This window comes from Sceloporus undulatus, chromosome 2 (assembly GCF_019175285.1).
Source record: "Sceloporus undulatus isolate JIND9_A2432 ecotype Alabama chromosome 2, SceUnd_v1.1, whole genome shotgun sequence".
Lineage (NCBI taxonomy): Eukaryota > Metazoa > Chordata > Lepidosauria > Squamata > Phrynosomatidae > Sceloporus > Sceloporus undulatus.
The window spans coordinates 164951048-164963816 of record NC_056523.1 but is presented as its reverse complement, the minus strand read 5'-3'; positions in this window follow the sequence as shown (position 1 = coordinate 164963816).

The following is a 12769-nucleotide window of genomic DNA, read 5'->3' as shown; positions in this document are numbered from 1 at the left end:
TGTGAGGAAAGGAGAGGGTATCTGTCTTCCATTGTCCACATTGCAAAAGAAGGAAGACAATCTTCTTTTCCATGATGAAGCTCTCAGGGGTTCTCTTTGAGGTCATCTTGGAATGAAAAGGAGCATGGAATGTACAGGTACACACATTATAGAAACAATAATTATAAATTAATACAATTTAAATTGAAACAATAACTATAAAACAACATAGGCTAAAAATGACAAAGGAACTGAGATTTATGTAATGACAGGGAATGCTTCCCTAAACAAAATTTTAGGGAAGACATGAAATTTGGTCCTGACTGCTCCACCACAATTACTACCACCTCCATCACTAACTCCATCATCATTTGAAAATTCAGGAACAACATAGTGTCAAGTAACACCGCCAAGCTACAAGCCTGGTTTTTCACCATTGGCCAAGCTGGCAAGGATTAATGGGGACTCAAATTCAGAAACAACTGAAGGGCCACAAATTCCCTAGTACTATATTCGAAGCCATCACCACTTGCCTCAAACCAGCAATGACTACTTTCTTTCTAACAGTAGTTGATCACAAGCTGAGTAGATTGTTTTTTTCCTGTGCATTTTGATCAGGCCCAGTTGCCACTATGTGCAACCTCATTCTCATTCTCTCTGGCCCATTCATGCTTAGTATTTGCTACCAGTGATGTGCTTTTCTGAACCCTGATTTCACATATCATGAAACCACTTCCTCCTTTCAACACATCAACTGGTGAAAAAGAACTTTTTGGCTCCAATTGTGATGTGCCTTTTTCTCCTATTTGTTGCCCACTCATTGTGCAGAAATAGGGACCTCCAATTTAAGGGATGGAAACACTTTTCTTTCTCTGACTTCACACTGAATCTCAGTGGCCCTCCACAAAGGAACAAAGCAACCTGTGACTCACACAAGTAATTTCCTACAATTTGGCCTTTAAGTACACATATTATGACAGGAATAGGGTAGGGATGGTTTCACTTCTTTGAAAATTACAGGAAATTGTACCTGGGAAATATACATCCTCTCTCTACGTAATCAAAATTTAAGGATTAAATTCCAGTCATGCTTTTTCCAGTAGAATACCACTGCTTTCAGCAAGTATTCAAAATTGCCCTTGAGCTAATCTGAGTGAAATTCAGTGTTGGCATAAGCAATTCTCCTATACTGCCCTGGGTTTGATTGTACCTTTGCACTGGGCTTTCCTTTTTCATGCAATGCTAAAACTAGAGGGCAACTGATACAATTAACATCCATCAAACTTAAACTCAAAATGAAGTCACTTTCTTTATGCATTTAAAAACTGATTATTAAAATGTACAGACCCAGATTATGGTAATAAGCTACTATGTAACCACCACTTTAAAAAAAAATGCCGGGAGAACCAATCTCTTCAAACACAAATACTTCAGGCATAATCTTCCTCACTTTGCCTGTAGATAAAACATCTTGGCAGTGATTTGCAGCAGTATGAATCTCAGCCTGTTGTTAGAGTTGAGCTCAATGTAGCTCTCAAAATTATATTTTAAAACATGGTTCTGCCACAAAGCTTGCAATCTAATAAATAACATAATATAATTGTGGGATAATAATTGGGGTAGGAGAGAGAGAATGAAAGAAAGAGATTAGTTGTATATTTGTTTTAAAATCAAGTACAAACTTGCTAACTGGGAGTTAAACTAGTTACTATGTTTAAAAGAAGGGATTCTATTCCATTTTAGTTTTCTTTTAAAAAAAAGTCCCTGCATGGGTGGTGGAATTTAAGGAGAAATATGGCTGGAAGCCTTAAACCTTTCCCTACCATCACTTTGAGGCAGATCTAGAATGAGTCCCAATGAATCCTGACTGGTGATGATTGACATGCCATCCCTCAAATATATTAAACCCTTTCCCATCTCTTTTATACTCCTCCTGAAGGTGGTATCAAAGTTGTTACATGCAAAGTATCCACTGTACCAGTTCCTCCTAAGTTCCAGAAATTCTCAAAGCTGATACAGGAGCTCCTTGACTCTACAATTTCCTCCTTGCCTTTTCCTTGACATTGTCCAAAGAGCTGAGGTGATGAATGTTCTGCAGTGTCACTACTTTAGGCTGCTTGACTGCTCCCTTCTCTTAGCACAGTTATCAGTGTCTGCTTGATTTTAGAACATAATGTAGTAGTTTGAGCATTGGACTAGGACTCCAGAGACCAGGATTTGAATCTCCACTCTGCAATGGAAACCTACTGGGTGATCTTGGCAAGTCATACTCTCTTAAGGGTTTATCACATGGGAGGAATTTCTCTTAATTTTGAATGAAAAGAAAGTGGGGCCAGAACGAATTCACATGAATTTGATAGTTCAGTGAATGTATGTGAATTCGAGTTGTGGTCGAACTGACTTCCCATTGCCTGAAAATAGCTTGCCATTGCCCAAAATTGCATGTGATCACCTCTCACGCAATAATGTGAAATTCCATGATTGCGTTTGGACTAACTTCCCATTGCCCAAAATTGTGTGTGGTAGTCTATCATGCAATAACGTGAAACCCCATGATTGCATTCAGATTTCCATTGGATTATACTTCCAATTTCCCTTGTCTGATAAACTGTTTAGTCTCTTACCATTAGAGGAAGGCAAAGGCAAAAGCAAAAGCCCCTCTGAACAAATCTTGCCAAAGTACTATTCCCAATTACCAGTAAATCAGTTGTTGAGCTGAATCCATGATTCGGTTCAGCAGCACAGTGTGGTTCACACTGTGTTTGCACTGAAGGAGGCAGGCTGGGGAGAACGGAGCAGGCCAGGCTGGAGGATGGAGGAGTCAGGCTGGAGGAGAGAGGGGGCAGGCTGGGAAGGCAAGAGGAGGCTGAGGATGAAGGCCAGGGAGTGGAAAGGCAGGCTGAGCCGGAGAACAGAAGAGGCAGGCTGGAAGACAGAGGGGGAGGTTGGGAAGGCAAGAGGAGACCAGGGATGAAGGCCAGGGAGTGGAAAGGCAGGCCGGTCCAGAGGATGGAGGGGGCAGGAGGGAAGATGGAGAAGGCAGGCTGGAGGATGGAGGGGGCAGGCTGGGGAGGCAAAAAGAGGCTGGGGATGAAGGCTGGGGGAGGAGGCCAGGCCGGGGGGGATGGAGAGGCAAGGCCAATTGGAGAAGCAAAACTGGGATGGGAGAGGCATGGCCGGAGCAGAGAGGCAAATCAATTAATGACTGCTTGAAAAAAAATTAATGGGCCCAGTGTCATTACTTTTAAAGATTTTAAGAAAAATAAGCAAAACAAAACAAAACAAGTGTTTTTGAACAGAAGTAGTACTTTTAGCAGAGCTAACAATTTTTAATTGATTTTTTTTAGTAAAATAAATAATAACTAGCATGACAGTAATGCATTGACAACATGTTATATTAGTTGCTGTCCATAAATATTTTGTATGTGTTACTTGTAAATATTAATGACTAATCAATAACAATGTAAAGTTGAAGGCTTTCATGGCCAGCATCCATAGCTTTTTGTGGGTTTTTCGGGCTATGTGGCCATGTTCCAGAAAAGTTTCTTCTTGACATTTTGCCAGCATCTGTGGCTGGCATCTTCAGAGAATGCTTGCCTGGAAAAATAGGGTGTATATATACTGTGTGAGCCTGGAAATGCAGGAGTGATTTGCATGTGTATTGTTCTGTGCTGTTGGCTGGCCACAGGGTTGGGAGGCTAATGCAAACAAGGATTAATGTCTGCTAATTGGTGATCATTATCTTCTGGGAAAGCCCCTGACTCTGAGTGGTTTCCTATTTGCATTTGCTGAGTCCTTATTTTGCTATTCCTCAGGACTGGTACCCAAGTTTTGTCCACTTTAAGGGTTTCTTCTTTCTGGTTGAAATTATCCAGATGTTTGTGGATTTCAATGGCTTCCCTGTGCATCCTGACATGGTAGTTGTTGGCATGGTCCAGAATCTCAGTGTTTTCAAACAGTATTTTATGCCAAGGATGGTTAGTGGCATGTTCTGCTACTGCTGATTTTTCTGGCTGGCCCAGTTTGCAAAGTCTCTCGTGTTCCTTGATTCTTGTTTGCACACTGTCCCTATGTAGACTTGTCCACAGCTACATGGTATGCGGTAACAATTTTTCTTTCAAAAATGTTCCAAATTTCTTGTAAAACAACTACATACTACCAAGGTTTTCCTTTCTGTTCAACAGTATAAAGGGCAAGTTTCAAGCAAGATACTAGACAGGTGGGATGGAGTTTATAACAGAAATGTTATTAAACTACTGGACACAGAGTCCAACATCATATTACAAGAGCTAAGTACTGCCATTCTGAGATAAGAAGTGGTCCATAAGTACTAGTAATTAGAAGTGTTGCTGTTTCATATCTGGTACTTTAACTTCCTATACTGTTACACCCATAAATTGTTATGTTTTTCTGAGACTATCTTCACTGTTTGTGTAAATAGTCTAATCTACCCTCAAAGGGAATTGATAAAAAAATTTAACATAATCACCGTAGAAAACTTCTAAGAATTTATCAATACAATGCATGTTAAGATAAATCTTTTTCTTTATTGATGGTTGTATCAAAGGCATGTTAACATTTGCATTTTTCTTTTTAGTAAATATATCAGTCTCGTATACTCCAGTTTTTAAAAATGTTTCAAAAATGAGAAAACAAAGATAGTGATTAATTGTTTTAGTAGCTGGTTGTCAAGCCCGTGTTTGTTCTTGTGAGTTATCATCATTGTAGAAGCTTATTGTCTTACCATTTTATTCTTGCATGTCTAAAATACAGTGAAGTTAAAAACTCTCTCTCTCTCTGTATATGTGTGCGCGTTCTATGTCTGTGTGTGAATATGCCTTTAACTAAAAAGGAAATACAAACAAAAACTTTTATTCTTTATAAGTGGGAAATTAATGGTTAAAACTATTGTTACTTTGGAGTTTTTCACCCAGCTAAAAAACCCGGCGTACCTTTGCAGGTTTGAATCCTCTTCTGGGATGCAGCTGAGTATTATCACTTGCATTTTGCCACCAATGCTGCCTCCTGGCTAAAAACCACCTAAATCCCGGCTTCCAGCCATGCTTGGCTGGCTGATTTGCAAAGTTGGGAGCTTCCCAGCTTTGCAAATTGGCCTTCCAAGCATGGCTAGTAGCTGGGATTTGGACAGATTTTATGTGGGAGGTGGCATCGGCGGCAAAATACGAGTGATAATACCTGGTTGCATCCCAGAAGAGGATTGAAACCTGGAAAGGTAAGCCAGCGCGAAAAACTCCTTTGTCGTACTTTAGACATAATACTGGTAAGAACTCAGGAGATGAATATTTGTAACCCCATTCATCATAAAACTCAGTATCTTTGGGCCAGTTATTTAATGTTAGATTGACCAACATCCCAAGCTTAGTGGTGATTTTAACTAACCCCTCTTCCCATATATGCTAGACTGAGTTTCTTGGAGAATATGTAGACTGTAAATATGAAAAATGAAGCCAAAATAAATTATGTCCCATTTTCATATTGTAGAGGTCATATTGCAAAAGATCTGTATATGTTATGGAGAACATCCAACAGTTGATGAAATCTTGACATTCCATTGTGAATGTTGACAAACCCCAGATAAATTTTGTAAATGCCAGCATTTTCTGGTGTTTGCCCTCACTTGTCAGATATACACTGGTGAATGTTGACAATTTCATCTAAGTGCCTATCAGACTTCACTGGGAAGGATCTCTGAAGTTTTTTTAATGTATATTTATAAGTCATGTTTGAGTTGGTCAACAGTAAATATAGATGAAAAACCAAAGCTTGTAAACAAAGCATTTGCTAGTTAATCATATATATTAATAGTGAATTGATTCTTTGAGTACTGATCTTTGTGTAGCCTAAATGACACTACGTACATACAAGATGGAAGTATTGGCTGTAGGGCCAAAGCTACTAATTTATCCTCAAGGATTTGAACATTCAGCCCCACAATCCATAGTGGGTAATGTCTCTAGTTATCACGTTGGTTCATAGAGAACTAGCTCCCCTATGGAGAGATTATGTTGTGATATTAAGATGTAATGTTGCAATGGCTGTGAGAAAATGCAATGTAAAATTAAACCGTACATCTCAGCTAGTGAACCTGTCAATGGCTGCAAAGATTTTGTTAGTAGAAATGTTAGAAACAATTCATTTACCATCACCAAAGCTCTGAATGCATGGAATAAGCTTAATGGGCAAGCTAACCACAAAGGGCAAACAAAAAGCCTTAGGGTAGCTCTACACTGTAGAAATAATGCAGTTTGGCACCACTTTAAGTGCTGTAACTCCATCATATGGAATCTTGGGATTGTAATGTTATAAGGGCTGCTGCTGCACTGAAGAATTAATGCAGTTAGACTTTAATTACCATGGTTCCATCCTACAAAAACTTGGGCTTTGCAGTTTGTTGTGGCACCAGAACTCTCTGACAGAGGAGGCTAAATATCTCACAAAAATACAGCTCTCAGAATTCCATAGCACTGAGCCATGGCAGTTAAAGTGGTGTCAAGCTGCATTCATTCTGCAGTGTAGATGCAGCAAAGGTATTTAACTTTCTCTGCCAAAGAGTGCTGATGCCTCACAAAGCTACAAATCCCAGAAATCTGTAAGACAGAGCCATGACAGTTGTGTCAAACTGCATTGTTTCTACAGTGTGGTTGCACCCGCAATTGGGCTTGGTTTAGCTGTCTTCCCACACAGTGAGGGCTTTTTATTCTGTACATTACTTGAATTTATTTTTAAATGTTTATACTCATTATTATTGTTTTAATTTTGTTTTACACAAATACCCCTTCTGTCCAACAAAAGCAAGATGGGTATCTTGCTTCTTCCAAAGGCAAAACATTATGACTTAGTAATGCAATCAAATAGAGAGAGTAATGTGTCAGAGTGATGAAAGGATAAGTCCCTTGGCATTTGCAAAATGTTCTAGAAGTATAAACAGCTGTTTAAATGCTGGAAACTGCTGCCATTTTAAAATATTCTCCATGCCACAAAGTACGATAAACAGAGATTGTGGCATTCATGAAAACTTGGGTGTACTGTATTATTGTCCCTTCCCCATAAAAAATTGGAAATGAGAGAAAGAGTTGGAAAATAAGGAGAAAGTCCTCCACCTGAAAGCAAGTGTATTACATTTTGAATTTTTTTCTATACATCATTTAGTGTGTATATAGTTTTCAAATGCCTTGAAGGAATCATAAAACCTTGCTCTTCTCTCATCATTGTAACACTTCGAAAATGGAAGGTACAAATGGCCATAACCCTGGAACATTGTTAACAGAACTAGGTACCAAAGGGGCTTGTAAGATGGAGGCTTTGATAACTGAAACATAAAGATGTCACTGTCAACTTTCTCCAAATATACACGCTTGTTGTAAATGTCACATAAACCTGCAGCTAAGTGATGGATCACAACTGTTACCAGTTTCCAAGTATTCCTCTTCCAGAAGTTTTAACTCCTGTATGAAAGTTGCCTCCCTCATTCTGACCAATTTTGATCACATTAGCTTTGACAGAAGCTGTCCCGGTTTCATTTGTGTCCAAACCCACAGAGCCTCTACATCAGTCAAATATAAACTATTTTATGCTCCATTAGTAGAATGATGCATAGAGCGCAATATGATAGTAGGGGTCTGATGGATCGTGAAGATTGACACTAGAGGTAGGAATCATGTGGCTCTTGTTGGATTGCAACTCCCAGCATTCCTTATCATTGGTTATGATAGCTAGGAGGATTCCTTCAGTATGGGCATGACAGAACCAAGGAATAATTAAACAAAAGAGTAGGGAGAAAATAGTGATAGACTGGACTAACTTAACACAGGTCTGAACTAGTATTAAGGCTTACTCTATGGTCATAACGAAAGGGGGAAGAAAACTTCTTCACTCCCACAGACACTATGTCTGCTTAATATCATCCACAGGAGTTTCTGTACAGTATGGTGAAAATGGGGGAAATGATTGAACTGTCAATAGCCCACTGTGACTAATTTGCAAGACATTTTGCAGATAAAACCAAGTCCATTCTGACTGGGACTCCATTTTCGAAACAAGATCAGAGATGAAGGATGCTATAGTTTCATCTTGTCAAGTTTTGTGAATACCATACAAACTGTTGAGCCTGATTATGTAGACAGGCTTCTTGGAGAAGTGAAACCAGAATGGCTGAACTTTGCCCATCTTAGCTGCTTAAAGTGGCAAGATCGGACATGTGTAATTGGGTCTCAGAGGCAGTCAATGACATTCTGAGTGAGGGAGTAGTTCCCATGGTTCTAAAGAAGGCAGTGATGAAGCCATTGTTAAAGGGTTTTACCCTTGACCTAGTTATATTAATAGCTATCACCCTGTAGTCAGTCTTTCTCAACTTAGTAATGTATTCAAGTGTGTTGTGACATCTCAGCTCCAAGAATTTTTAAGAGTGAAATCATTTTTTAATCCAATCTGATTTTAAGTCACATTTTGGAACGCAACCCATCTTAGTCACTCTGGTATGACCAGGTAAGTGGGCAGGTACTGGTACCCTGATGATCTTTCTGGATCTCACCAAGGTTTCTATACCACTGACCACTGTATCCTTTTAGGCCATCCGAAAGGGATGTGTCTATGTGACAACCCTGTTCAGTATTTCATTCCTATCCTGTGTCCTAGAAGATGATGTTGGGAGACTGCTGTTCATTCTGTGGTACCATTCACACCACAAAAGTATTACACAGTCAGTCAGTCAGTCAGTCAGTCAGTCAGTCAACCTTTATTAGACATAGAAAAACAACATGCATTTACAATAAAATTTCAGGATCATTATTAAAATTTAATCCATAATCTTGTTGCCTCCACCAGAAAATTGGCCATTAACCTGGTGATATGTGGGTTCCGATCTTCTAATAAGTATTCCACTGATAATCCATCCAAACAGATATTCATTTCAAATAACCTTCTTAACAATTTCCCCCTTGGAATTATATACAATGGACAAAGCAATACAATATGATGGAGAACATCTGGAGCTTGATCACAGTGACATACACGATTCAAAAATGGGGTCTGCAAATATCTGCCCTTGGTCACATTTGAGGGGTGTCCATTCAATCTTGCAAACAAAAAGACTTTCCTCAACACCAGCAGTGAAAGGGTATGAAAATAATCCAGAATCCTACCCTGCAAGGGGGGGATACCGAGCATCGCTGGAGAACACACTCTAGGAGGAGTTGGATATGTCAGTTGATGTTTGATCTCTGCAAGGCAGACCCTAATAAATTCAAGTATTACAAGTATTACACTATATTCTACTTTAATTGCCATGGCAACATCCTATGGAATCCTGGGGTTTGTAGTCTGAAGAGGCAGGAGAGCTTTCTGGCTGAGAATTCTAAAAGCCTCCCATTCTCAAACTGCTAATACTGTACTAGCAATCATAGATTGGATCCATGGTAGTTAATCATAGTACTATAATTGTCTAGTGTGAAAGAGATTTAGGTTCTATCTTTCTTCCTGTGCCTTTTTGGCACCTACATGAAACTGCTAGAAGCGGTATCCAGGAATTTATTTATTTATTTATTTTGCTGCATTTTAATGCACAATTACATATTATTAAAATTTGAGGACCAGTTCTAGCATCCATCTATAACACCTGCATCCTGGCAGTTAGATCCCCAAGCAGATTTTCTAATCTACCACTGGAGATGAGGAGCCAAATCTAATAGTTTGTTTGAGAGCATTCGAAGAGAATTTTAAAAAATTCATATGTTAGTATGTCACAGCAACGTTTAGAATAAGCAAGATGTATGTAACAACGAACAGGTAGGAGAGAAGCATGTCTACTTGAGTTGGGTTCCTTTGGTCTGGAACCCAATTCCACATGTAGTTGCTTCCAGAGTTTCAGATTCTCATAACTTTGGTCCCCTTCCTGTGCATGTCTTTGCCCCAGATAATCACATTTCTCTGCTTCTTCTCACACGTTACTTATAATTCCTTTGCTCTGTCCATCCACCGAAGTGTGGTTGCTGAGATTACCTGTGAAACTGAATTGAGCCCTTGGGTTGAAGAGATTTCTGTGCTTTGCTCTAAAGCCCTTAACAGCTTAGGAGAAGTGACCAGATTATTGTACAATGTAAAAGATTCTGCCATAGAGGTTTACCTCACTCTCAGTGTCATCTAGAAGGACTTAGGGGGCTGTACAAACTGGCCATTAAGGAATTGGGGTGTGGTGTCCACATGACACACATCCCAACTCCGCCCCTAAGCCAGTGTGATGCTGCCGCCACACCACATGGCAGACAGTGTCATGGCACTCCTCTGGTGCTGCGTCTACATGACATAGTGCCACAGAAACATGAAAAAGCTGCAACACAGGCAGCTATGGTGCCCTTTCCATGGCACAAAAAGGAACCACTATTTGCGTAAAGGCAAGATTGGGGCCAAGGCATGCGGGTGCCATGCCTCGATTCGGTGCTAAATGGGTTCCCCCATCTGGCTTCTCTTTGATGGTGGTATGACCTTGTGATTTTTTTCGCTGACTCTCACTTTGTCTCACTTGTCTTTCATCAAGGGTGTATAAATACTGTAAAAATAATGCAATTTAACACCACTTGGAGTGCTGTGGTGCCATCCTATGGAATCCTCGGAGTTGTAGTTTTACAAGTGTGCGGGTGTCTCACAAAATTACAAATCCCAGGATTCAATGGCATTTAAAGTGGTGTCAAACTGCATTGTTTTGACATTGTTTCTACAGTGTAGAGGCACCCAAGAACCAGAGAAAGATTTATTCTGTTAGATGTAGTAGCATCACTTTCAAGGTGTGCAATGTTTTACTCTATTATGCTGCTGTTATTTTTTGCTGCTGCTGCTGCTTTATCCTGTTTTTAAACTTCAGGTTTTTTTATGCCTTTTATTATTGGTTCTAGAAACTGTTTGTTGTACTTACACTTTTATTGATTATAATATATAACTTTATGATTACTTTGTATGCTCTGTGTTGATTTAATATAACAATGGAATCTCTCTGCCCCATGTTCTAATATCAAAACTCTTTCTCCTTGCCCCACACAAAAGAAACTGAATCTGTATCCCAGGATACCATAAAACTGAAATACATGTAATAAAATTATTGAAAAAAGGGGTATTTTTATGAATAATACATGGGACATTTTGGCTTTTTTTCTCCCTTAGTGTTGTCATTTGGAAAAAGAGCAATAAAAAGCCTCCAGCTGCAGTAATAGAATTCCAGGATTTATGCCAGGAATTCAAATATTCAGATTAGATACACAAGTAATATTGGGCTGTTGTCTGTAGATCCAGACATTTTCTTTCTTTTTTCCCCAAGCATGGTTGCACCATTTGGTTTCTCTATTAGAAATACAGCCATGTTGGAGTGTTTGCATCCCTCAGAATTAAAATGTGTTTTGATGGTGATAGCATGGTGTAGTGGTATGAGCGCTGGACCATGACTCTGGCAAACAGAGTTCAAATCTTGGTTTGGCCATGTAAACCCACTGGGTGACCTTGGACAAGTCACATTCCCTCAGCCTCAGAGGATGGCAATGGCAACCTCCCTCTGAAGAAACAGTCTGTGATAGATTTGCCATAAATTGGAAATGACTTGAGAAAACAAAACAAAACAAAAACAAAAACAAAGCTGATTTCTGGTTTCTGAATCTTAGAAAGAGATCAGTGATTATTTTTCCTGACATATTGCACACTGTTTATCTGTGATGATTAAGGAAAGATTCTATTACACCCTTTCTGTCTTTACAACTAATTGCAAATCTCCTAGGCTTTGTGGTTGAAAGTACTGGTTTGCATAAAAGAAACAAAAAAGAAGGGTCTCTGCCCTCTAGGGATAGGGTTGCCATAACCCGGCTGCAACCGGGATTTTCCCGGTTTTGGCAGTACCGGGCCCCTCCCGTCCTGGGTGCCGCCAAAACCCGGGACAACCCCGGTTGCAGCCGGGTTGGCCGCGGCCCACGGGGACTCGCTTCCCTCCTCCTCCACCAGCATGCATAGCTGCGCAGAGGAGGCGGAGGAAGAGGAGGGCAGCGAGGCCTGGGGCGGAGGAGGCGAGGTGGAGGCAGTGCCTCCTGTGTGCGGCCCGCCACCATCCCCGCCTCCCCCTCCCTCCCGGCCTCTGAGGACGCCTCGTCCCCCTTAGATGCCGCCCGTGCGCACCCCTGCAAGCTCCTTCCCGGCCTCTGAGGAGGCCTTGGCCCTCTCAGAGGCCGGGAAGTAGGGATGAGGCCACCTGCGATCGCAGCGATCGCGGGCGGCCCCACAGACTCCTTCCCGGCCTCTAAGGGAGGCCTCGCCCCCCTCAGAGGTCAGGAAGGAGTGCGCGGGGGGGTGTCCTGCATTTTTTTCTTTAAAAAATGTCCTACATTTTAAAATGTTGTACTACACTTGTCCCGGTTTGGAGGTCCTGAATTATGTCAACCCTATCTAGAGACCTACAACCTAGATTGAGAGGGGGAGGGACCAATCTGTTGATGAATGAGGGAGGTAAAAGCTAATATGTTGTGTGCATCACATACTGAATATACTTGATTATAGGCTGACGTCATGTATAAATCGAGAGCAGGTTTTCAGGGCCAAAATCATGGATTTTGATATGACTCAAGGATAAAACAAGAGTAAACCTAGGGGCCTGTAACAAAGGGTGCAAAGGATGAAGCAAAGGAAATGATGCCAAAGAATTTACAAATTTCTGTCAGCCGCAACTATTTGAGCTCACGCAAAGGCTGGATGGATGAGGAGGGAACTATGGTAAATAATGGCTGTGTGATGTGTAGGGAGG